A 23,813-nucleotide genomic window follows, 5' to 3' on the forward strand; every position below is an offset into this window, starting at 1 on the left:
TTCAGGGCTCGTTAACAAGGGCTGTTGGACTTTGTGAACAAAGCATTCTCCTTTGCTCTGGGGGCCTTCTGATAACGGCATTATTAGGTTCTTATGGAATGGATTTGGTGGATTAAGTCCTTGGTGGGTTGGGATACGCAAGAGAACTTCAAAGCCAGCTTGTGTGATTTGTCTGGGATATTAGTCAGCACTGTCTCTGGCAGCCCCTGGAGAAAGTTGGCATCGTCCTGCTGCATATTTCATTCCTAACAAGCTAGTTCTTCTGCGTGAAGCTTTCTATGAGCCCCAAGATGACATGGAGATGTTGGTGGATTCAGCTCAATTTTGCCAGCTTTCCCTGAGCTTAAAACAAAGCCAAATTCAACACTGACTGCTGCTTTTAGGAGATGAGCTCTCAGTGTAATGATAAATTCCCTGAGTTGGAGTTTGGAAGACTGAACTCTTTCCCCACTTTTGCAAACATGAGCAAGCGAGTTGGACGCATGGGAGCTTACTCATTAGTGTCCTGTTAGAACAAATCCGTGTTTGCAGCAGAGACTGAGAGCTGCTATATATTCTCCCATCCTTCCTTAGAAATACCACCTTGAAGATGCTTCTCAGTCCCCTTCAGTCCAGAGCAGCCAATGAGATAAAAGCAAAAGTTGTCAGGTGGGGCTTCAAAAGTTGACTCTGTTGATAGCGTCAACATATCCCCCCTTTCTTCATTCTTCTTAATTGGAATCACAACCTGATGGTTGGTGCTCCAGCAGCCATCTTGGATGATGAGGCAACCTTGATGATGGAAACCATTCACCAAAGTTGGAGGAAAAGAAAGAAAGAGCCTGCATCCCTGATGACATTGAAAGCCTGCATTCCGACCATGGACTGGCTACTTTTGCATTTCATATTGTATAAGAGAAAAATAACCCCCTAAAACTTGTTTAAAGCCTATGTTATTTGGGTGTTCTATTAGATACAGCTGAAAACAATTCCAAATAGGAAACAGTTTAGTAGTCTACCATATATCGGTTTTCCCCAAACAGCAGGGAACACAGCTGCCAGCAATTCTGGAGAAAATAGACAATAATTGTTCAGAGCTGGGGTTCAGGAGTCAGACTGCCTAAGGCAGCATTCTGGCTCTACCATTCACAAGGTCATGACCTTGAGCAAATTCCTGAACTGTTTTGTGCCTCAGTTTCCTCTCTTAAATAATAGGGATAATAACAGTACTTGCCTTTATAGGGCAATTGTGAAGATCAAGGCAAAAGAGATAACTTATGTAAAGTGTTTTGAGTATGTCCAGCACCTTACAGTCACTCAGCACATATTAGTTATTATTATTGGTTTTCTTTCCTTTAAAAAAGCATTTGTTTTGTTCTAGCTCTATGAACCTAGAAGATACCATCAGAGAAATCTCAGGGAAGTGTGGGGTTGTTCCAGCTTGGGTGAAGGTCCAAATTTAGATTTCACCTTTCTTTCAGTGCTGAGGCAGCTCGTGGAAAGCCCTGCAAAGCTCAAACTCCAATCCCCTACCCTGTTGATAAAAACAACATGTGATGAAGGGACAAGCCAGGGACATCCACTACCAAGCCAGTCACTTGCAGGGAAAAAAACATTTACTGTCAACAAAGGGTCTAGAGAAGAAACAAAACAATCCTGCAACCAAACAGCTGCCTGAGGTATGGTATTGTGCTGTAAATTTTCCCCTCTGTGTGTGTGTGTATTTGTGTGTGTATCTATTAATCATGTCTTTCTATTTTTCTGTATTCTGATGATCTGACATCTTGGGGACCTTGCTGGCCCCAGAGGGACTGCTCTTCCATTCCCAGGATTAGCTAATTCCTAGAGATAATACTTACATGCCCGAGAGTGTGCCTTTCAAATGCAAACCAATCACAGCAGAGCCCATGCCCCCAACCATCTTATCTACTAGATTCTCACACTCTGGGCCTCCATCCACCTGCCCTGATCTCTCCAACACCAGCTGCTAGACAACGAGGGACAGTCCCCATGCCCCAGAACTTGCTGAGTTTATTCAAACTCACCAATCATAAGCCTGCTTACCCTGCCTCACCTGATCCTTCCCACAAAAACCACAATAAAGGCTCTCACCCACATTGCCCCTCACTTTTTCTGCCTCCTGACCAATCCTGGTGCTTCCCCATGTGGCCCTTTGTAGGGAGGCAGGACCCCCGTTTCTAGGAATCTGTGAGTATAAGAAACTTCTTCCATTGTGACAGTCATTTCCATGTTGTCATGTCTTACCATACCTGATTAAAACGCAATCTGGGTACCCTTTTAAAAGTGTGTTTGCGTGTGCCTGGGTGCACATGCGTGTGTGCACAAGTGCACAGAAGTCTGCAATGTTTAGAAAATAGAGACTTGGACTTCCTTAAGCTTTGATTTTCTCACAGGCTTGCATAACAGATACCAGGCTTTCCTGATGCTCATGGCCCTGTGTGCCAAATTTTTATCAGCCCCTACTCCAGAGCCTGGATGTTACTTCTCCAAGAATTATCTCTCTAATGAATCATGACATTGGCCTCTCATTTTATCAGATTAACTATCCTGGGAATATATTTTGTGTCCAAAGGAGATAATATTAAAAATGTTCAGTAAGTCAATTTTGTGGTCCTATCTTAACAACTAAAAAGTTTCTCAGAGTCTATGACTCTTTCTGGTGATTTTAGCATCTTAAAAGAAACATTGACCAGACATGTCTGGAAGTGCAAGCTGAGAGTTGTGATCAGTGGTTAATGCTGCCTTGGGGACCAGGAGGTTGGCAGAGGGATGGGACTCCTTCTGGGAAAAATGAAGCTAACCTTTCACCAAATCCAAAAGATGGGGACACCGGTTTTGTCTTAAGGCCATGACTGAAAGCAAAACGTTTGATATGAGACAGTGCTTACCCTTTAAAGAATAAAAGGAATGATAGGATCTATTTAAATGCTCCTTTCTCCAAGCTCTTTTCTCAGTCCTAACAAACCACCCAGGGTTTTGAAGCCATCGGTGTTATCAGGAGAAATTCCGGGAGAATAGAGTTGGCTTTAGGACGGTTCTCCTAAGATGAAATAGTTTTCCAGGTTTCTGGGAGTCCCAACTCCAGGATCATTTCACTCATGTTTTTCACATGATGGTTGAGGGCAAAGTCAAGGTTCAGTGTAGCTGAACAAGAACAAGGAAGCTCTTATTTCCTTCTACCATAGCCACAGCTTAGCAGTCTAGATCTCATTAGATTCCCCCTGAATCAGAAACATCTGGATTTTAACAAGCCTTCCAGGAGATTCTGAAGCAAATGAAGTTTGGGAACCATTGCACGGCGCTATAATTTTTCTCCTTGCTTTTCTCTGCCCAAGCACAGGTTTTGAAGCTAGATGCACTGGAACTCCACTTTTTGAACAGGTGAACAAGTTGATGTCTTTCTGTTTCTATGTATTTATCAGTACAGTGGGATAATAATTATATCTCAGGGTTATTCCTGGGATTAAGTGAGTTATTGTATGTAGAACACTTTGTACTGAAAACGTGAGTGTTTTCTCCTTATTATTATAATTTATTACTTATTATTGAGTTAATCCATTTCTATTACCATTATTACTACTGTCACTCTTTTCTCCCTGTCTTTGTGACATCAGTGACAAATCAGCCACCAGAAGGAGGAAGAACAAGAGTATTTTCTGGCTCTGTGAACTTGGGCAAGTTATGCAAACTCTGGGTCTCAGTGTCCTTCTCTACCAAATAGAGTACCAGCATTTGCCACATTGGATTGTTGAGAGGGTTTAATGAGTTCGTATAAATAAAGCATCTCAGAACTGTTCTTGGTATGCAGTAAGTGCTCAATTAAATATCAGCCATGATGAAGATGGCCCACTGGGCCATTTTTCTACTTATTATTATTATTTTTTTTTAGGGCTGCACCTGCAGCACATCGAAGTTTCCAGGCTTGGGGTCAAACTGGATCTGCAGCTGCTGGCCTACAGCCACAGCAACACAGGATCCAAGCTATGACTGTGACATAACACCACAGCTCATGGCAACAACAGATCCCTGACCCGCTGAGCGATGCCAGGGATCAAACCTGCATCCACATGGATACTAGTCAGATTCACTTCCACTGCACCACAACGGGAACTCCTGTCCACTTATTTTTTTGTAGCTCTGACATGGTCAGGAAAGTGGTGGGAATAAGTGAGATTCTTGGGTAAACAGCAAGATCAGCATGAAGACTTCCCTGTGTCACTGAGCTGAGCGAGCCTTCCTTTTTTCGGAGGCCTCCATCGTGTTACTTGTCACATTGTCTTCTCTCCTTGTGTCTATTATTTACCTTCTGGGTGCAACTCAGCACTCAGTATGTGTCTGTTAATGAAAAACTGCTTGATCTCCACTTGTAGTGAATACATGTCATCTGTATCAGGCAGAACACTGACTTCCCAAAGACCTCTACCTCCCATGCCTGGGACTTGTGAGGTTATGTGGCAGGGAAGGGGGAGCAGTTACGGTTACAGATGGAATTAAGGTTGCTAATCAGCTGACTTTAAAATATGGAAATTTGGTATTTTCATAGACTACAAATAAATAGGTAAGACAATAGATCTTTAAAGCTCTCATCACAAGGAAAAAAATTGTAACCATGTGAGATAATGGATGTTAACTAACTTTACTGTGATGATCATTTCACAGTATAGACATACAGCAAATCATTATGTTATACAGCTTAAATGAATACATGTCAATTATATCTCAATAAAACTGGGGAAAAAAAAGAAAAACTGCCAAGAAAAAGAAATTAAAAAAAAAAATAGAGAGACTAGCCTGATTTCTGGGTGGACCCAAGGTAATCATAAGGGTAAAGGTGGAAGAGGGACTCGGAAGACAGAACCACAGAGATGCTGTGTGAGAAGGACCTGCTTTACTATTGCTGGCTTTGGGGTTGGAGGAAGGGGCCACAAGCCAAGGAATGTGTGTCTAGGAGCCAGGAAAGGCAAGGAAACAGATGCCCCCCTGGAACCTTGGAAGGATTGCAACTTTGCTGACACCTCGATTTTAGCCCAGTGAGACCTATTTTGGAATTCTGACCTCCAGGGCTACAGATGACAAATCCACGTTGTTTTCAGTTTGTGGTAATTTTTTTTTTTTTTGGTCTTTTTCCCATTATCTTGGGCCACTCCTGTGGCATATGGAGGTTCCCAGGCCAGGGGTCCAATTGGAGCTGGATCCGCCGGCCTACACCAGAGCCACAGCAACACAGGATCTGAGTCGTGTCTGCAACCTACACCATAGCTCATGGCCAGGGATCGAACCCGCAACCTCATGGTTCCTAGCTGGATTTGTTAACCACTGAGCCACAATGGGAAATCCAGTTTGTGGTAATTTGTTACAGCTACCGTAGGAGACTATTGCATCATCCTGGGCTCTGTTATTACCACTAGTTTAGAACTGACTGGTTTTTTTTATTACTTAGCCTAACCCCTTGTGCTCCCCCTTCCTGTTAGCAATGGCACCTCTAACTGAGGTGCTAGGGCATTGAGAAGACTTTCCCACTGTACAGTTATCATCTGAAAAAACCTATAGACATGGGTTTAAAAGTCTCCACCTCAAGGTCTAGGGCACGTCCAGCTTCTCTGCATACAGCACTGGAAGGCTCGCCAGTGGAACCAGGGCCCTTGCTGTGCACCCTTTGAATTCAGCCTCCAAAAGCTCACCAGGGAAGGTGGGAAACAGCAGCCCATGGGCAGAGGACTCTCCACGGGGGCCACCTCCTCCCCCAGCATCTGTCTGCATTCTGTTGGGCAGGAACTACTCGAAGGGGATCTGGTCTCTCCTTGATGCCAGCTCCAGGGACAGCCAAATGTGGCTCTGTCAGCACGTGGGAGATCAATGGACTTCCACCCCTACCCCCAGCTGAGCTTCAGAGAACTGAGACACATGGAAGACCTCGCTCCCTCTGCAAGGGTTCTGCTGCCCTTTTCCTGGCCCATTCCCTTTTACCACGGCCCCTCGGAGTTTGAGAGAGATCTTGACTACTTCCATAGTTTGGGGTTCATTAAAAAAAAACAGACATACTGGGAGTTCCTGTTGTGGCGCAGTGGTTAACGAATCCGACTCGGAACCATGAGGTTGCGGGTTCGGTCCCTGCTCTTGCTCAGTGGGTTAATGATCCGGCGTTGCCATGAGCTGTGGTGTAGGTTGCAGACGCAGCTCGGATCCCACGTTGCTGTGGCTCTGGCGTAGGCCAGTAGCTACAGCTCCGATTAGACCCCTAGCCTGGGAACCTCCATATGCCGCAGGAGCGGCCCAAAGAAATAGCAAAAAGACAAAAAAAAAAAAACCCCAAAAAACAGACATACTGGAGCTCCCGTCATGGCTCAGCAGTTAACAAACCTGACTAGTATCCATGAAGACGCGGGTTCCATCCCTGGCCTTACCCAGTGGGTTAAGGATCAGGCACTGCCGTGAGCTGTGATGTAGTTCGCAGACACCGCTTGGATCCCGTGTTGCTCTGGCTGTGGTCTAGGCTGGTGGCTACAGCTCTGATTCATTCCCTAGCCTGGGAATCCCCCTATGCTGCAGGTGCAGCCCTAAAAAGACAAAGAACAAATAAACAAACAAAACCAGAAAACAGAAATGCCAAAATGGGAGTTCCCATTGTGGTGCAACAGAAACAAATCTGACTAGTATCCATGAGGATGGGGTTCAATCCCTGGCCTTGCTCAGTGGGTCAGGGATCTGGGGTTACCGTGAGCTGTGGTGTAGGTCGCAGATGTGGCTGGAATCCCACTTTGCTGTGGCTATGGCATAGGCCAGCAGCTGCAGCTCCAATTCGACCCCTAGCCTGGGAACTTCCACATGCTGCAGGTGTGGCCCTAGAAAGACAAAACTAAAAATAAGTAAAAATGAACAAAACAAAAAAAAGACATACCAAAACATATACCACTACATATACAAAATGAACAACAATGACTTATTGTGTAGCACAGGGAGCTATATTCAACATGTTATAATACCCTATAGTGGAAAAGAACCTGAAAAAGAATGTGTGTGTGTGTATATATATATACACACATACATATATTTCATACACACATATATCATTGAAACATTTTGCTGTACACCTGAAACTAACATACCATTGTTAATTAACTACACTCCAATTTTTAAAAAAGGTTTTTAAAAAAGGAAAACATGTTTTTTCATTTTTAAAAATTTTATTATAGTTGATTTACAATGTTGTGTCAATTTCTGCCATACAGCAAAGTGATTGATATACATATACACAGAAAAACATGTTTTTAAGAATTGTAGTATACACACACACACACACACACATATATTTTTTATCTTTTTCTTTTTAGGGCCGCACCCACAGCATATGGAAGTTCTCAGGCTACAGGTTGAATCAGAGCTGCAGCCGCCAACCTACACCACAGCCACAGCAACGTGGTATCCCTAACCCACTGATCAAGGCCAGGGATCAAACCCAAATCCTCATGCAAACTAGTCGTTTTCATTACTGCTGAACTACAATGGGAATTCCCAGAATTATGGTATATTTTAAATGTTTACATTTGCTATAATAACACTTTCAACATGTGAAGAAACAAAGCAATGGAATAATGTTATTCACAAGAAACTCAGAATTCATAAAAAGATTAATTCATGGTAGGAGTTCCCGTCGTGGCTCAGTGGTTATTGAATCCGACCAGGAACCGTGAGGTTGTGGGTTTGATCCCTGGCCTTGCTCAGTGGGTTAAGGATCTGGTGTTGCCGTGAGCTGTGGTGTAGGTCGCAGACACGGTTCAGATCCTGTGTTGCTGTGGCCCTGGCGTAGGCTGGTGGCTACAGCTCGGATTCGACCCCTAGCCTGGGAATCTCCATATGCCGTGGGAGGGGCCCTAGAAAAGGCAAAAAGACCAAAAGACAAAAAAAAAAAAAAAAAAGATTAATTCGTGGTATACCAGAGGTGCCACAAACTGCTAACGGGGTACACATTAATAACGGGGTACACATTAAACTGGTGTAACGGGCATCTCCGTTCAATCTCCCCATCCATCTTGGCAACTCTATGAATTCCATGCTCAGAGATAAAGTTGAGTGTATATTTGTGGCCTCAGCCTCGGTAGCCTACCACTCCACACCCTGTCTGGATCTGCTGTGCCATCCCTCTCCCCTCACTGCCGGCAGGGGTATCAGACACTCCTGTCTCCACTGGGAGTGACAGCAAGTAATTTAGCGAGGATATTTTATGATGAGATATCAGGGGCTGTGAGAAGCATACCACTCCCAGGAAAAGGGATCTGGGCCTGAGATGGATATACAGCCTGCATGGATGCAGTCTCCAAACACATTTTCTCCAGCTGGTCGTTAATGTCAGGAAACAGCTTGTACTTACACCCTTGGCTTGGAAAACCAGAACTCTCAGGCAGAATTTATGAAGTTTTCAAGGGGAGTTTTCGACCCTGCAGACAGGCTAATTGCTGGGGAATTTTCCAGTACCAGGGAGGAGGAAAAGTCATCCCATATCTTTATGTCCCATTGTTTTAGGGAAATCTAGGTTCTGGGACATGCGTGGCACCTCTGGGCTCTAATGACCCAAGGGAAGCCTAGAATCCCTAACCGAGCTGCGGCCTCTTGTGAGGCTAATGGAAATGTAGAGAAGTCATCCATGCTTTTCTAAATTAACTAATGTGAAAATGAGATGTCTCTCCCTGTCTCCTACCACCGTGCTGTTGCCTGTCAATGAATATTTTTATTAACATGAGCAAACAAGAAGTAATACCAGAAAATGATCCTTCTTGGCATTGGCTACACTATCTGGTCTGAAATGTTTATGATTTTTCTTTCCCACTGCAGAAACAGTAGGAGACCACTTTTACATTGCAGACTATATTGTTGCACAAGAGAATGGAACAAGTACTTTGTATGGTTAATAGATATTTGTGTAGAAATGAAGCCCAAATTCCAAGTATAATGAACTTATGCAATGGTCTGCAGGGAATTTCCTCTCTCCCTCTCTCCCTTCCATCCTTCCTTCTTCCCTCCCTTCCTTCCTGTTTTTTTTTTTTCTTTTTTTTTTCATTTTTTTATTACTCAAATGAATTTATCATATCTGTAGTTGTATAATGATCATAACAATCTGATTTCATAGGATTTCCATCCCACAGCACAAGCATATCCCCCCACCCCCCAAACTCTCTCCTCCGGAGACCATAAGTTTTTCAATGTCTGTGAGTCAGCATCTGTTCTGCAAAGAAGTTCCGCCTGTCCTTTTCCACATGTCAGTGAAAGCATTTGATGTTGGTGTCTCATTGCATGGCTGACTTCACTTAGCATGATAGTTTCTAGGTCCATCCATGTTGTAAAAAATGCTGGTATTTTGTTCTTTTTAATGGCTGAGTAATATTCCATTGTGTATATGTACCACATCTTCTGGATCCACTCCTCCGTTGATGGACATTTAGGTTGTTTCCATGTTTTGGCTATTGTAAATAGTGCTGCAATGAACATTGGAGTACATGTGTCTTTGTGAGTCGTAGTTTTCTCTGGATAGATGCCCAGAATTTGGATTGCTGGGTCAAATGGTAGTTCTATGTTTAGTTTTCTGAGGAATCTCCATACTGCTTTCCACAGTGGTTGCACCAATTTACAATCCCACCAACAGTGTACCAGGGTTCCTTTTTCTCCACACCTTCTCCAGAATTTATTGTTTGTAGACTTTTGGATGATGGCCTTTCTGGCTGGTGTAAGGAGGTACCTCATCGTGGTTTTGATTTGCATTTCTCTAATAATGAGTGACGCTGAGCATCTTTTCATGTGTTTCTCAGCCATCTGTATGTCTTTTTTTGGAGAACTGTCTGTTTAGATCTTCCGCCCATTTTTGGATGGGGTTGTTTGTCTTTTGGTATGGAGCTGCAGAAGTTGTTTATAAATTTTGGAGATTAATCCCTTGTCAGTTGATTCATTTGCAAAGATTTTCTCCCATTCTGTGGGTTGTCTTTTTGTGTTGTTTAGGGTTTCCTTTGCTATGCAGAAACTTTGAAGTTTGATTAGGTCCCATTTGTTTATTTTTCTTTTTATTGTCAATAGTCTGATAGGTGGATCTGAGAAAATGTTGCTGTCGTTTATGTCAGAGAGTGTTTGGCCTGTTTTCCTCTAGGAGTTTGATAGTGTCTGGTCTTATATCCAGGTCTTTAATCCATTTGGAGTTTATTTTTGTGTATGGTGTTAGGGAGTGTTCTAATTTCATTCTTTTCCATGTGGCTGTCCAGTTTTCCCAGCACCACTTATTGAACAAGCTGTCCTTTTTCCATTGTATAGTCTTGCTTCCTTTGTCATAGATTAGTTGTCTGTAGGTGCATGGGTTTAATTCTGGGCTTTCTATCCTGTTCCACTGATCTCTATGTCTGTCTTTGTGCCAGTAGCATGTGGTTTTTATGACTGTTGCTTTGTAGTATAGTCTGAAGTCCAGGAGCCTGATTCCTCCAGTTCCATTTTTCTTTTTCAGTTTCCTGTTTTTTTTTTTCTTAGTGATGAGGCTCAGATCATGCTTATAGTCAAAGCCTACAGACTATGGTTTGTGATAACCAGATCATAAAGTTTGGAGTGTGAACGTGTAGGCAGGAGTATTTTAGAATCCCCAGGAGAGCTTTAAAACTACTGATTCCTTGTTTCCACCTCCAGAGATCCTTGTAATTTATCTAGGGTAAGACAAATTGGGTACTAGGATTTATAAAAACTCCATACCTGGTTCCAATGGAATGTCAAGACTGAGAACTACTGATATAAGTAAAATCAATGCTACATTAGTAAAGCAGTTGATTTGTTTCCCTGTTGAAAAAACTGAATAAAGTGATTGTGTTGGGGGTTTCAAACAGACATACCCTAAAATGATATTTGACTATTAATGGATTAGTCCACTATGGCAGGACTTTTACAAATTCAGAATGAGGCAGAAAGGTAGAAGACTCTATTGGAAGAATACAGTTTTTGACATGCTACAGTTTGTCTTTTTTTTTTTCATGTTCTAGTCTTCAGTCTGCCAGTCTGCTTCTGACTTGCTAAAGCACTTGCATAGGCAGCGTTTCATTGCAGGATGATAATTTCTGGCTCATGAGGTCTGGCTATGCAGCGCCTATTCAGTAAGAATCCTCATGTGACCACCGGCTGACTCTACCCCACTGCAGAGTGTGAAGTCAATTCCTCCGAGGGCTGTCAGCAAACATTTTGGGCCTGGTTCCTGGATCATCAACAGAATTCTGTCCTTGACATCTGGAACACCCATCTGAGAGGTGAGCACATAGTTTTGAAATGAAATTAGGTCATTGACCAATTAAAGATGTGTGTTGGATAGAAAGCCTGGGCAATTCATTAGCCGTCTGGCTAATTTCCAGCAGGTATGAATTCCTCGTGATTCTTGGTTACCGATCATTTGGGTGATCAGTTTCGAAGCTGGAAGGTGATGTGGCGTGACTTCCAGCTGTGGATGGTTTCATTAGGATGAGAGAGTAGTTAACCAGCCACCTGTGGGCAATTTTTAGCAGTGCCCCTGCAAGAAGTCAGACGGGGCTCTTGTTCTCCATCCTTTGTGCCAACCTAAATGGGGCACACCACTCCTGATTTAGAGCTACACTGTAGCACTATTGGTTATTACAGTCCTATACATAGAGAGGGAGCACCTGGGAGGCTTCTTCACATGGCAAATATGTGTTCATGTGCTTTCCATACAGCAGGGTTTCTCAATCTCACCACTATTGACATTTTGGGCTGGATTTTTTTTTTTTTTTTTTTGCTGTTTGCAAGAGTTGTCCTGTGTATGATTGGGTGTTTAACAGCCCCCTGGCCTTTACCCAGAGGATGCCAGGAGTATTCCCCTGGTTGTGACAACCAAAGATGTCTCCAGACATTGTCAAATGCTTCCTGGAAGGTGGGGACTGGACAGTAAAAGTCTCGCAGTTGAGTGCCAGTGGGAGGCTTCCCAGATTTTGTTATAGAAGAAAAATGAGATTTCCTACAAGAAGGCAGAATGATGATATTAAACTGCTTCCTAAATGTCATTCAGTACAATGAAGATTCCTTGCCTTTAGTTGTCTTACACAACAGCTTTGATTTTTTTTTTAGTCATCTGTTCACATAGAAGGTCCTCAATAATGTTCTTTTTTCAAAAAAATGAGAAAAAAATTTTTGAGGGCCACACCTGCAACATATAGAATTTTCCAGGCTAGTGGTTGAATCAGAGCTGTAGCTGCTGGCCTATACCACAGCCAAAGCATCGCAGGATCTGAGCTGCATCTTTGAACTACACCATATCTCATGGTGACCCAGGCCCTTAACCCACTGGGTGAGGCCAGGAATTGAACCCATGTCCTCATGGATCCTAGTCAGATTAGTTTCCACTGTGCCGCAATGGGAACTCCCCATGTTTATTTTTTTATAGTGAGGTGTAGTTGATTTACGCTGCTTCATGTACAGTGATTCATGTCTATGTTATTTTTTAGATTTTTTTCCCATTATAGGTTATTACAAGATATTGAGTACAGTTCCCTGTGCTGTACAGTAGGTCCTTGTTGATTATCTCCTTCCTAAGTATTAGTGTGTATCAGTTAATCCAGAACTTCTAATTTGTCCCTCTCATTTTCCCCTTTCCCCTTTGGTAACTATAAGTTTACTTTCTACGTCAGTGAGTCTGTTTCTATTTTGTAAATGAGTTGACTTGCATCTTTTTTTTTTTTTTGATTCCACAGATAAGTGAGATCCTACGATATTTGTCTTTCTCTTCCTGACCTACTTCACTGAAGTATGATAATCTCTAGGTTCATCCATGTTGCTGCAAATGGCATTATTTCATTCTTTTTTTATAGAATACTGTTCACTGAGTGAGTAAAAAATCTCCTCTTTCCCACTCTGTCTGTGTGGCCTGGGTGGGGCTCCTGGGAATTTAGCATGTGGCCTGGCCCACGCTAATCAGACCTTCCCATTTCTTTGGACCTAAGTCCTGAAGCCAGTTGTATCAAAGTGAATCACAGAACTCATTTGATATGTTGGGACAAACATACTCTGCTCAACTCTTTTTTTTCTTTCCTGCTAGTTTTGAACCTAGAAGGATGTTGTCCCCCAGAAATTCTGGAAGCCATGTTGATGTTATGAGAGGGTCATGTGTGAGAGAAGGAGCAGAGCTGAGAAATGAAAAAGAGGGAGTCAGTTTCTGAAGCTGTCATTTGCGACCGGGCATCCAGTGTTATTTCTAGCCACATCCACAGCCACGTGACTCTGCCATTCCTTGAGTCAGTAGGTTTCCACTGGTTTAATTTTTGCTTAGGCCAGTTTGAATTGGGCCTTCTATCTTTTTTTTTTTTTTTTTTACTTTTTAGGGCCACACCTGCAGCACATGGGAGTTCCCAGGTAGGAGATGCGTCGGAGCTATATCTGGGACCTACACCATAGCTCGTGGCAACACTGGATCCTTAACCCACTGAGCAAGGCCAGGGATTGAATCTCATGGATACTAGTTGGGTTCATTAACCCTGAGCCACAACAGGAACTCCTGGGGCTTCTATCATTTGAGATGAGAAGAGTCCTCATTTAGACACTGCTCCATGCAAGTGCTGGCCTGCTATGTGTGTACTGAGACCTGATAACACACATGCAAATGCTGACTTAGGACTGCATAATCTTGGAATTGATGAGACCCTAGAAGGGAACTCCCGGGTCTTCTATCATTTGAGATGGGAAGAGTCCTCATTTGGATGATGGTTTAGCCATCATCTGATGCAGGGGACTCTCTACCACATCGCTTGTAGAAGAACCCTGGGCCATAGCTTGAGTATGTTAAGATGTCCAGAACTTGCCCCAGTCTGCCCATTTCCCTGTACATCATCTCTGGCTGTTGGAGAATTCCTGCCTATTTTAAGTCAAACCTGTTTCTGAGAAGCCTCCATTTTAGGATCAAGGTCTGTAGCTAAATAAGACAAAGATTCTTTTCTTCTGGAAGTTCCTGTTGTGGCTCAGTGGTAGTAAGCCTGACTAGTATCCATGGGGGAGCGGGTTGGATCTCTGGCCTTGCTCAGTGGGTTAAGGATCCAGTGTTGCAGTGAGCTGTGGTGTAGGTCACAGACGTGGCCTGGATCCCGCGTTATTGTGGCTGTGGTGTAGGCCAACAGCTGTAGCTCAGATTAGACCCCTAGTCTAGGAACTTTCATATGCCTCAAATGTGTCCCTAAAAAGCAAAAAAAAAAAAAAAAAAAAAAAAAAGATTGTTTTCTTCCAATGAAAGCAAATGCTGTCTCTTGTCTTTGTCAATTTTTCTTCATCTCAGCAATTCTCAAGTGCTTCCAGCCCCTTCTGAAAGGTTATGTTCCAAATCTCTATAGTTGTAAAGAGGAGAGGCTTTGGAACGAAACAGACCTGTGGTTGTAACCCATCCTCATAGGTTTTTAGCTGTGACTTTAGAAAAGTGACTTAGAGCTCTCTAGCATTTGTGTTTTCATCTGCTCTCTTATGGGGTTGTGGTGAACATTCCATGAGATGATGCTTCTTAAGTGTTTTTTAGTTCTTAGTTCAATACCTGACACATCTCCATGCTGTGGTCCATAAACCATCACTGTCTTTTTCATCTTGTCGCTGTTCTTGGGATACAGCTTTATGATGCTGGTTTAAGATATGGCCTCCAAAATTCAGCGCAGTATTCCAGGTGGGATCTGACCATCCTAATATTTTGACATCTCTGCTTGGTTTATTGAAAGCTCTGTCTCTTAGTTATCCAAACTGGCATGGATGGCGCTAACAGTCCATTGTCAGGGTCATAGAGCGTTCAGATTTCATGCAGTCGATTTTCTTGCCATGCTGTCCATAGAAATCCATGTCATCAGAACTGTGATCTTTGCCCAGAGACCATCAGTACAGAGGTCCAGCCTCCCAGCTCCTGGCTGCCCCAAATCAAGATTGCATCTAAGTGCAGGTCAAGAGGTCTGTTTTCCTTTCCATAGCATAGCTGGCTGGCCTGAAGGAAGAGGATGCTGATGTTTCCATTGGCAGGTTGTAACGCCCAAAGAATGAAGCAGACCCGATTGTACGATAGGGGGACATCCAGGAAAATAAGCACATCCAGGACAGTGCTCTGTGGCCCCGTGGGGACTGTCAAGGCTAAAGCAAGCTCTTTATTGTTCAGCCAATGCTTGTAATATGTGAAAGAAGGTGTTTGCAGTCTGTGCTGATGGGTTGCACTTTGTCCAATGAGAAAAACTTTCCCGATTATTCATGGATAGCCTGTATATCCCTTCTACAGTCAATAACAAGAAAAACAACAAAATTTAGGACCTACCATATGCTAGACACAGTTACAATAGTAATAATAGAAGAAGAAATTGTAAGAGCTGCCACTTCTTGGGCAACAACCACTGTAGACTCATATTATTCTCCCCACTTTACAGATTAGACAGTGAGGCTTAGAGAAAGTAAGTCACTTGCCCAAGGTCATGTAGTTTAAGAAGAAGGATTGAGATTTAAATTTAGGTCGTCTGGATCCCGAGCTCTACAGTTAACACCCACACCCATAATCACATGGCCCCAGTAGTTAGGTGATGTGATGGAGGCTTTAGGTAACACCATGGTGGTGATGATTTTGCAATATACAAGCATGTCCCTTGTATACACTTGTATCATTGATATCCATGTATACACGTGTATCATTGTACACCTTAAACTTACACAATGTTATAAGTCAATTACATCTCAATAAAGCTGCATAAAAATATTGCCTGGAAAGACAAAGGACCCTCAATAGCAATTCCTTCCTCTCAGATTCAGCCCAAGACTAAACTCTCTCTCTTACGTCTTTGGCTCTGGGAATTTCTTGAAATTCTGTTTTCTAATCCAACCTCCAGAACTATATGTTGCTCATTCCCCACGGAAGGCTCTCTCTTTGGGTTCCAGCATTGCTCTCTGCACACTCCCCCTGGTTTCATTACATATATATCTCCCTTTACCATTTGCTCCCCCTCGGTAAGATTGGCACATCTGCTCTCTTTTGTTCTGCTAGCCCTTCTTTCCTTGCCTATGCTAACTGCTCCCTACGAACATGCAGGGATTGTGTGAGACCAGCCCCCTCTCCTGCACCTCCAGGGAGGAAAAGCCCACGTCTAGGGGTGAAGTCACCAGGCACATAATCACTGGTCTGCAGAAGCTTTGAGTCATGATGCAGCATTGGATCATCAGGTTTTATTAGTTTTACATCCTGAGAAGGGGAGCTGGTAGGATGAGACAGGGAGAGGGATAAGTGTAAGGGTTACAGGAAAGAAAAGAGAAGGAGGGATGGAAGATGGGAAGGAGGGAAGGAGGGAAAAAGGAGAGATGGGGACAAGAGAAGTTGAGACTGGTTCAGGTGACCTCAGTGGCATGTTAAAACAATTTGGGTGTATTGTGAATAATTAACAATTTGTTATGGTAGGAATAAGAGAACAGGTCTGCAGGTGCTGCTCGGTTCGTTGCTGCAGAGGGAATATTGAAGTATCAGTTACCGTGAGCAGAAGAAAAACAGCATGTAAAGAGAAAGTCCCAGTTCGCAACAAAGCATGGGTTTTTCCAGCTCTCCAGCTTAAATTTCTCTCCAGGGGAACTCCAATCCCATCCCCCCAAACTTGTAATAATAATAAAGTGCTTGGAAGATGTATTTGAATTTCCTGTCAATTAAAACATTTGTTAGTCCAAAGTTGAAGCTAAAGGGAGCTATATTTTCTTGCTGAGCACTTTTGGTGCTGGTGGTGCAAAACTCTAGTCTATTCGCCTTCAACTGCTGTTGTCCAAATCCAGGGTTTCTTGAGCCCTGCAATGGCTCTGACATGGTTGCGGCAGGATGGAGGCTAAAGAAGGAGGTATGATTTATGCCAGGAGGAGCTCAGCATCCACAAGGGAAATTTGGAAAATAAGACCAGATTCCCTTCCCCTGAAGCAACAGAAACAAACAAACAAAAAATAAATAAAAAAATCAAACCCACAGCACATAGAGTATTAAATGAGATGGTACTTACTCCTTTTGCAATTTCAAGTGCAAACTTCGTATCCTCAGGGAAGTGTTCTCTGACCTTTAAAAGCAGATCAAACTACTTGTTTGCACAGTATCTCATAGATTTCCTTTAGAGTCCTGACCATAGTTTGTAATTATATGTACTTATGGATATCATTATTATATATGTTTGCTTATATAGTTTTCAAAAAATTCATTTCTCTCTGGCTCACCAGGCTATAAACGTCATAGCAAGACTGGCTGGGTTCTGCTCCACCATGGAATGCCCCAGCATCTGACACAAAAGCCAGGTACTCAATAAACATTCTGGAATGAAAGCCAACGAACATGTTAAGAGTTTGGGAAAAGGAAAGCTCATGTGCACGGGACTGTTGAAGAAGATTCTATGGCTAAAACGGAATTTGACCAGACTTCCTCTGTGAGGAATTATGGAAGAAATCACTTTCAGATCTTAATACCAAGAAACACTGGTTTCCACTGAAAGGGGGGGGGGTCTGTGTTTATGTGTATGAATTCCGGAAATTTTATTTTTATTATTTTTGTGGGGGGAGTCTCACCTGCCACATGTGGAAGTTCCCAGGCTAGGGACTGAAGCTGCGCCATCACAATGACCAGAGCCACAGCAGTGACAATGCAGGGTCCTTGACCTGATGAGCCACCAGGGAACTCCTAATTTTGTGAATTTTATACAGTAAGATACTTTTCTCTTTGCTTTGTCTCCTGTAAAGCTTAGAACCAATTTTGTCAACTATTTCTGGCAACTGTACATTGTATTTTAATGTATTAACCTGACCTGCAAGTATTTTCTAACCTTAATTTTCTCTTACTAATTAACTATATTTATGTCTATTTTAATAATGTAAATTACACCCATTTTATTTTAAAACAAGGTTTTTTTGGTCTTTTCTAGGGCCGCACCCGTGGCATACGGAGGTTCCCAGGCTAGGGGGTCTAATCAGAGCTATAGCCACTGGCCTACACCACGGCCACAGCAACATGGGATCTGAGCCGTGTCTGCGACCTACACCACAGCTCACAGCGATGCCGGGTCCCCAACCCACTGAGCGAGGCCGGGAATCAAACCCGCAACCTCATGGTTCCTAGTCGGATTCGTTAACCACTGAGCCACAACAGGAACTCCCATACCCATTTTAAAGTGAAACTTGGTATGAATTCATGTTTAAATTGTGATTATTGATGCCCAAATCAATGTATGGTAAGCTTTGCACAGATGCTTTAAAATGGGTTTTGGGATTCTTAACTGATTTTTTTTTTTCTTTTCTTTTTTTTTTTTTTTTTTTTTTTTTAGGTTGCGCCTGCAGCATATGGAGGTTCCCAGGCTGGGGGTCGAGTCGGAGCTACAACTGCCAGCCTACACCACAGCCATAGATAGCAATGCTGGATCTCAGCAGCATCTGTGACCTACACCACAGCCATGGCAATGCCAGATCCTTAACCCACTGAGTGAGGCCAGGGATCGAACCTGCAATTTCATGGTTCCTAGTCAGATTCATTTCCACTGCACCACAACAGGAACTCCTTAACTGATCTTTTATTGAAGATCCCCTTCATGAATTGGGTAGGATAGACACCTGAGTTGGTGTGAGCCATATATGACTGATAGAGTTAAGATTTCAGCTAGGAGCAAGATTTTCTAGAAAATGATAAACTCTCTACCACCTTGCTCTGACACCCGAGACAGTATCATAGGAATATTTAAAGCCTGCAATTATTTTGGCCAAAAGAATTTGACTCTAGTACTTTCTACCACCTACACGCTCTGATCTCAAGCTGCTGACTCATCTGCTGCCAATGGATCTGTCCTGTGTCGTATTTGACCCAGTTGGGGGAACCAGATAGACATTATGTCTTAGTTACAATTAAATAAAATTGTTACTATATTCCCTCCAGGGACAATTTTAAAAGAATTAGTGTCCAACTCTTCTCTGTCACCTCCCTTTGGGTTCAAAATGAAAAGAGTAATTTAAAAGCTTACGTTCACATGCACCCGCATGTTCATTGCAGCACTATTCACAATAGCCAGGACATGGAAACAACCCAAATGTCCATCAACAGATGATTGGATTAGGAAGATGTGCTATATATACACAATGGAATACTACTCAGCCACAAAAAAGAATGACATAATGCCATTTGCAGCAACATGGATGAACTAGAGAATCTCATACTGAGTGAAATGAGTCAGAAAAAGACAAATACCATATGATATCACTTATAACTGGAATCTAATATCCAGCACAAATGAACATCTCCACAGAAAAGAAAATCATGGACTTGGAAAATAGATTTGTGGCTGCCTGATGGGAGAGGGAGGGAGTGGAAGCGATCGGGAGCTTGGGGTTATCGGACACAACGTAGAATAGATTTACAAGGAGATCCTGCTGAGTAGCATTGAGAACTATGTCTAGATACTCATGTTGCAACAGAACAAAGGGTGGGGGGGCGAAATATATACATGTAAGGATAACTTGATCCCCTTGCTGTACAGTGGGAAAAAAAATAAATTAATAAATTAAAAAAAAGTGAAAGAGATACAATATAAATTTAAAAAAATAAATAAAATGGCAGGTCTTTCTGAATCACAGGGTTCTTCGAATCTTAGGACTGCCTGTGACTATTCCAGCCATGTGCGCTGCAGACACAGGAAGATAATAATTTGTGGAGATCAGTCAATAAAATCTCTTTTTTAATTCCTTGTAAATAGAGACAATTTTGTCAAGAAATGTAGAAAAGAGATGTTGTGTAATACTTTTAAAATTTCAATTATGTTATGATTTAATGTTTGTTCTGTTCAATATTTGATAAATTATGGCCTATAACATCATTAGTGCCATCAACATCATCAAATTTATTAGCTTAGAATTACACTTGGTAATCTCTTTTACTTTCTACATTTTTGTTTCTACAATTTCTATTCCTAATTTTGCTTCTTTTTTGTTTTATCTCATTAAATTTATCAGATGATAAAAAAATAAGTAAAAAAAAAAAAAAGCTTAGGTTCGCCCCAATCAAGTAACCACAATCAGCTCCCACTATATGGCTCTATAACTGGTTAGTTTGAAGAAGTACAATGAAATGTGTTCTACAGTATTGCTTTTGTATTTTGCTCTCTTAAGCCATACCAGATGGTGACCGAACCACATATATTTGAAGTCTTGCATTTATTTTTTTCAGTTGAATATATTTTAAACCTTTTGGGACATATTATATTTTTTTTGTCAATTTTTAGCACTTCCTTGTAATTATTTATGAAACCACTTCTGGTAATTCTATTTTGGTTAAAAGAGTCACCAAATATTAATGTGTTCCTAAGGAATATGTTAATGCTTATTTAAGTAATTACTTGGAAATTAACTGGGGGCGGGGTGTAGATTATGGCAAGGAGTGGCACATTACTCAAGGTTCATGCCCATGGCCAAATGTTGTTTGTTTGAAGGAAAACAAAAATGTGGAGAGGGCTTCTGAATATGAAATAACACACATCAGTGTGGTCATAATGGAAGTACTACTTATAATCCTCAAAGTCTTTAAGTTCACACAAACACACACACACACACACGTATATATCTTCAAGTGTAGTAGAATCATAAGTATATCCTAATGTTTACATTACTCATGGGGTCTTTGGGACAGGCAGCAGGTCATTTGGGTCCTATTTGCAGGAGGACCACTAAGACAGCCTTGAAAAATATTGAAGAGATGGCATTGGAACATTGGAATTAATACTTGCAAACAGAGATAATTCCAGCTCATCCTTTGAGGAAGAGTCTTAGAGGTTTAAGGAATCCAAGAGTATAAGAGTTACACATAGGCTCTGCAGTTGATTCCTCATTCTTGGGAAAAAAGACGGGGGGCCCCATAAAATCTCCTCTGGCCCAGGTCTCGAAGAACATATCTCAAGGCGGGAGATTGGAAAAGCTGAGATTATTAACACTCTGAGAGCCAGTGATAGATGCCTTCACTACTTTGTGTGTTCATGAGCAGATCAGCCTATCATTGCAGCCCGATCCGCCACCAAGAGATCACTTACCCACCCCAGGGCTACTTTCCTCTTTAAAGCTCCCAAACAAGCCATCCTCTCACCATTCACAGCATGTTTCTTTCTTTCTTTCTTTCTTTCTTTTTAGATACTTTATTTATTTATTTTGCTTTTTAGTACTGCATCTGCAGCATATGGAAGTTCCCAAACTAGGGGTTGAATTGGAGCTGCAAGCTGCTCACAGCATGTTTCTTGTGCTCTTCTGCCTGCAGAGTGACACACAGAAACTCAGAAATGAGGATACCTTGGAGTGGAGGGTTTGGGAGAAGGTGGTGGTAGAGATTGACCCTGGCAACAGCCAGCCTTGAGGGAGAGGTGACCTTGGTGTCATAGGATTGTTGGCCAGTGCCTGACAGTAAGTGCATAGACCCTGAAACCCGACTGCCATGGCTTTGAGTGGCTGCTCTGACATTTACTGGGTTGAGAACCTCAGGCACGTTATTAAGTTCTTGGTTTCCTAATTTTTTAAAAATTTTATTTATTTATTTATTGTCTTTTTTTTTTTTTTTTTAGGGCTGCTCCTAAAGTCTAGGGAGGCATGTGGAGCTTCCCAGGCTAGGGGTCCAATCAGAGCCATACCCACCAGCCTATATCACAGCCACAGCAACTCGGGGTCCAAACTGTGTCTGTGACTTACACCACAGCTCACGGCAACGCCGGATCCGTAACCCACTGAGCAAGGCCAGGGATCAAACCTGCGTCCTCATGGATGCTAGTTGGATTCGTTAACCACTAAGTCACGACAGGAACTCCCTGAGTTTCCTAATTTATAAAACTGGGGCAATGATAGCCCTTCCTTCAGGGGGGGTTGTTCATATTTATAAAGCACTCAGAACAGTCTCTGGCACAGAGGTTGCACATATATTTGTGTTTTAAGTCACTGGAGCAAGTTCTGCATGCTCTTGGCTTTGGAAGAAGTCTCGAAAAGCGTAAAAGAATAGTCTACCAGCTTTGTTGACAATGACTTGAAGACAGAAGAGACAAGAAGGTATGAGAATGAATCAGCAGTGGGAAGCCCCAAACATGACATATTAAGCTTAGAGTAATGACAGTGGCAGCTTGAGAAAGGAAAATTCTGCGGGGCTTCGTGAAAAAAACAAAACAAAACACAAAAAACAATCAGCAAAACATGATGATAGATTGGTTGGGAGGATGAAGTTGGAAATAAACTACCCTAAGCTTATAATCTTGAGGGATTAGAAGGATGATGGTGCTGTTGACAACAATGGGGAGATTTGGAAACAGATGCCTGTTTCTGCAGGAAAGACAGGAAGTTTAAGCCACGTCACTAAAGAAGAAACAAATGGACCATGGTAGTTGAGCTGATGATGGCCCGTTCCTTTGACAGATGAGCTGCAGCTGAATCAATCGTGATGCTTCATTAGGTTGTCCGAGGCGTCATCGATGTCCTGTGCCACAGTCTGGTGGTTTTGCCACCTATAATCGCACCCTCTGTTCTGTGCTTAGGTGGGGTTTGTCCCTGGAGTCTTGCTTCAACCCAGAGGCATGTCATGTGGTTGTAGGTGAATTTCAGGGAACAAGAAGATGTATTATATATTCAAAGTTTGAATCAATATGTGCTTGCATCAGAAACCAGACCTTGGCTGCAAGACAAGATGAGGGTGGTTTCATTTTTATTTGCCTCCCTCTTCACATCGTGAGAGAGACTTTTAGCCAACGCTTAGATGGTGATTGCCAGGAATTGTTCTAAGTGCTTTATATGTGCTAATTCACTTACACAGACACATCACAATCACCCTGTGAGGTGGGTGACATTAGTGGCCTCACATTAAGGAAGAGAAAATGAAGGCGCAGCAGAGGCTGATGCTCTGAGGTTGGTTTCAGCAGAATTCGGAGACAAGGGTTTATGTGAAAGTGATTTATTAAGGAAGGGCTTGCTCCCAGTGGAGCCCAAAAGGGAGTAGGGGAGCAGAAAGGGCAAAAACAAAAAAGGGTCCAATGGAGACAAAGTCCTGCAGAAGGAAGCCTGCCCTAATCCTGCAGGGGAGCTCTGGGGTGGATGTTCTTGCTCAAAGTCAACCTAATCCAAGGCAGGGGAGCTTTCCTACCCTGATGCCGGAAAGTCAGTATTTAAGGACTGCCTGCCCTCGGGTGGGGATGGGACCCTGCAGCTCTGGTTCTCAGCACCTGCCAGCAAAATGGCTCCTGCTAGTCTAGGGCATCTCGTCTTGCATGGAGCTGCAGATTCTGCCTGTTGGATGTCAAAGTACAGCAAAGGTGGGAAATTGGGGTGGGGGCAGGAGGTGGGAGGCTCAAGCAGAGTTGGAAGGGGAAGGGACCTGGTGGGGGGGTGACCCATCCCATGGGTTGGTTGGCCATGGCATTGTCTATCACATAGCTGAAGGGATCCAATAGGCAGGCTGATTTTGGGGGGAGGTAGGCCATGGAGGCTGTTGTTTTAATTCATTAATTTGAATCACCTTGGGCCGTGTAGATATGTCTACGACATGTAAATTATGTCTGCACACACACATGCACACACGCCTGCATGCATGCACGCATTCACATACACACACACACTGAGAAATGCAAAGTTGATGCAGCCCAGATGTTCCATGTCAGATATCATAAACTGGTGACTCATGATTTGAATGCAGCCTACAGACTTGTAGATTCTTGGTTTGGCCCTGTGTCTGAGTTTTTAGATTGAAATAATAGCCAATATTTTAAAAGTTGGGAGATTTCACTTAAAATTCCTGATTCCTGACTTCTGACTTTCTTACCTCATGCAAAGGCCTG

The 23,813-nt window shown here is 42.7% G+C and overlaps 1 long non-coding RNA gene across 3 annotated transcripts; it reads left to right on the forward strand.

Annotated features, from left to right (window-relative positions):
• Window positions 1-1,530: 1,530 nt before the first annotated feature.
• On the forward strand, window positions 1,531-19,715 carry LOC146400431 (uncharacterized). 3 transcript variants are annotated; one of them, XR_014813737.1, is made up of 5 exons: window positions 1,531-1,658; window positions 11,068-11,264; window positions 12,717-12,848; window positions 17,209-17,934; window positions 18,333-19,715. It is a non-coding gene; the product is annotated as an uncharacterized LOC146400431 (long non-coding RNA). The 3 variants fall into 3 exon arrangements; XR_014813735.1 differs by lacking the exons at window positions 1,531-1,658; window positions 18,333-19,715 and having other exon boundaries at window positions 8,249-11,264; window positions 17,209-17,879; XR_014813736.1 differs by lacking the exons at window positions 1,531-1,658; window positions 17,209-17,934; window positions 18,333-19,715 and adding an exon at window positions 14,056-14,223 and having other exon boundaries at window positions 8,475-11,264; window positions 12,717-13,207.
• The last annotated feature ends 4,098 nt before the right edge of the window (window positions 19,716-23,813 follow it).

Source organism: Sus scrofa, chromosome 8 (assembly GCF_054392235.1).
Source record: "Sus scrofa isolate SSC_HxYL_T2T_F1_AM1 chromosome 8, Sscrofa_HxYL_maternal_Yorkshire_Landrace_v2.0, whole genome shotgun sequence".
Classification (NCBI taxonomy): domain Eukaryota; kingdom Metazoa; phylum Chordata; class Mammalia; order Artiodactyla; family Suidae; genus Sus; species Sus scrofa.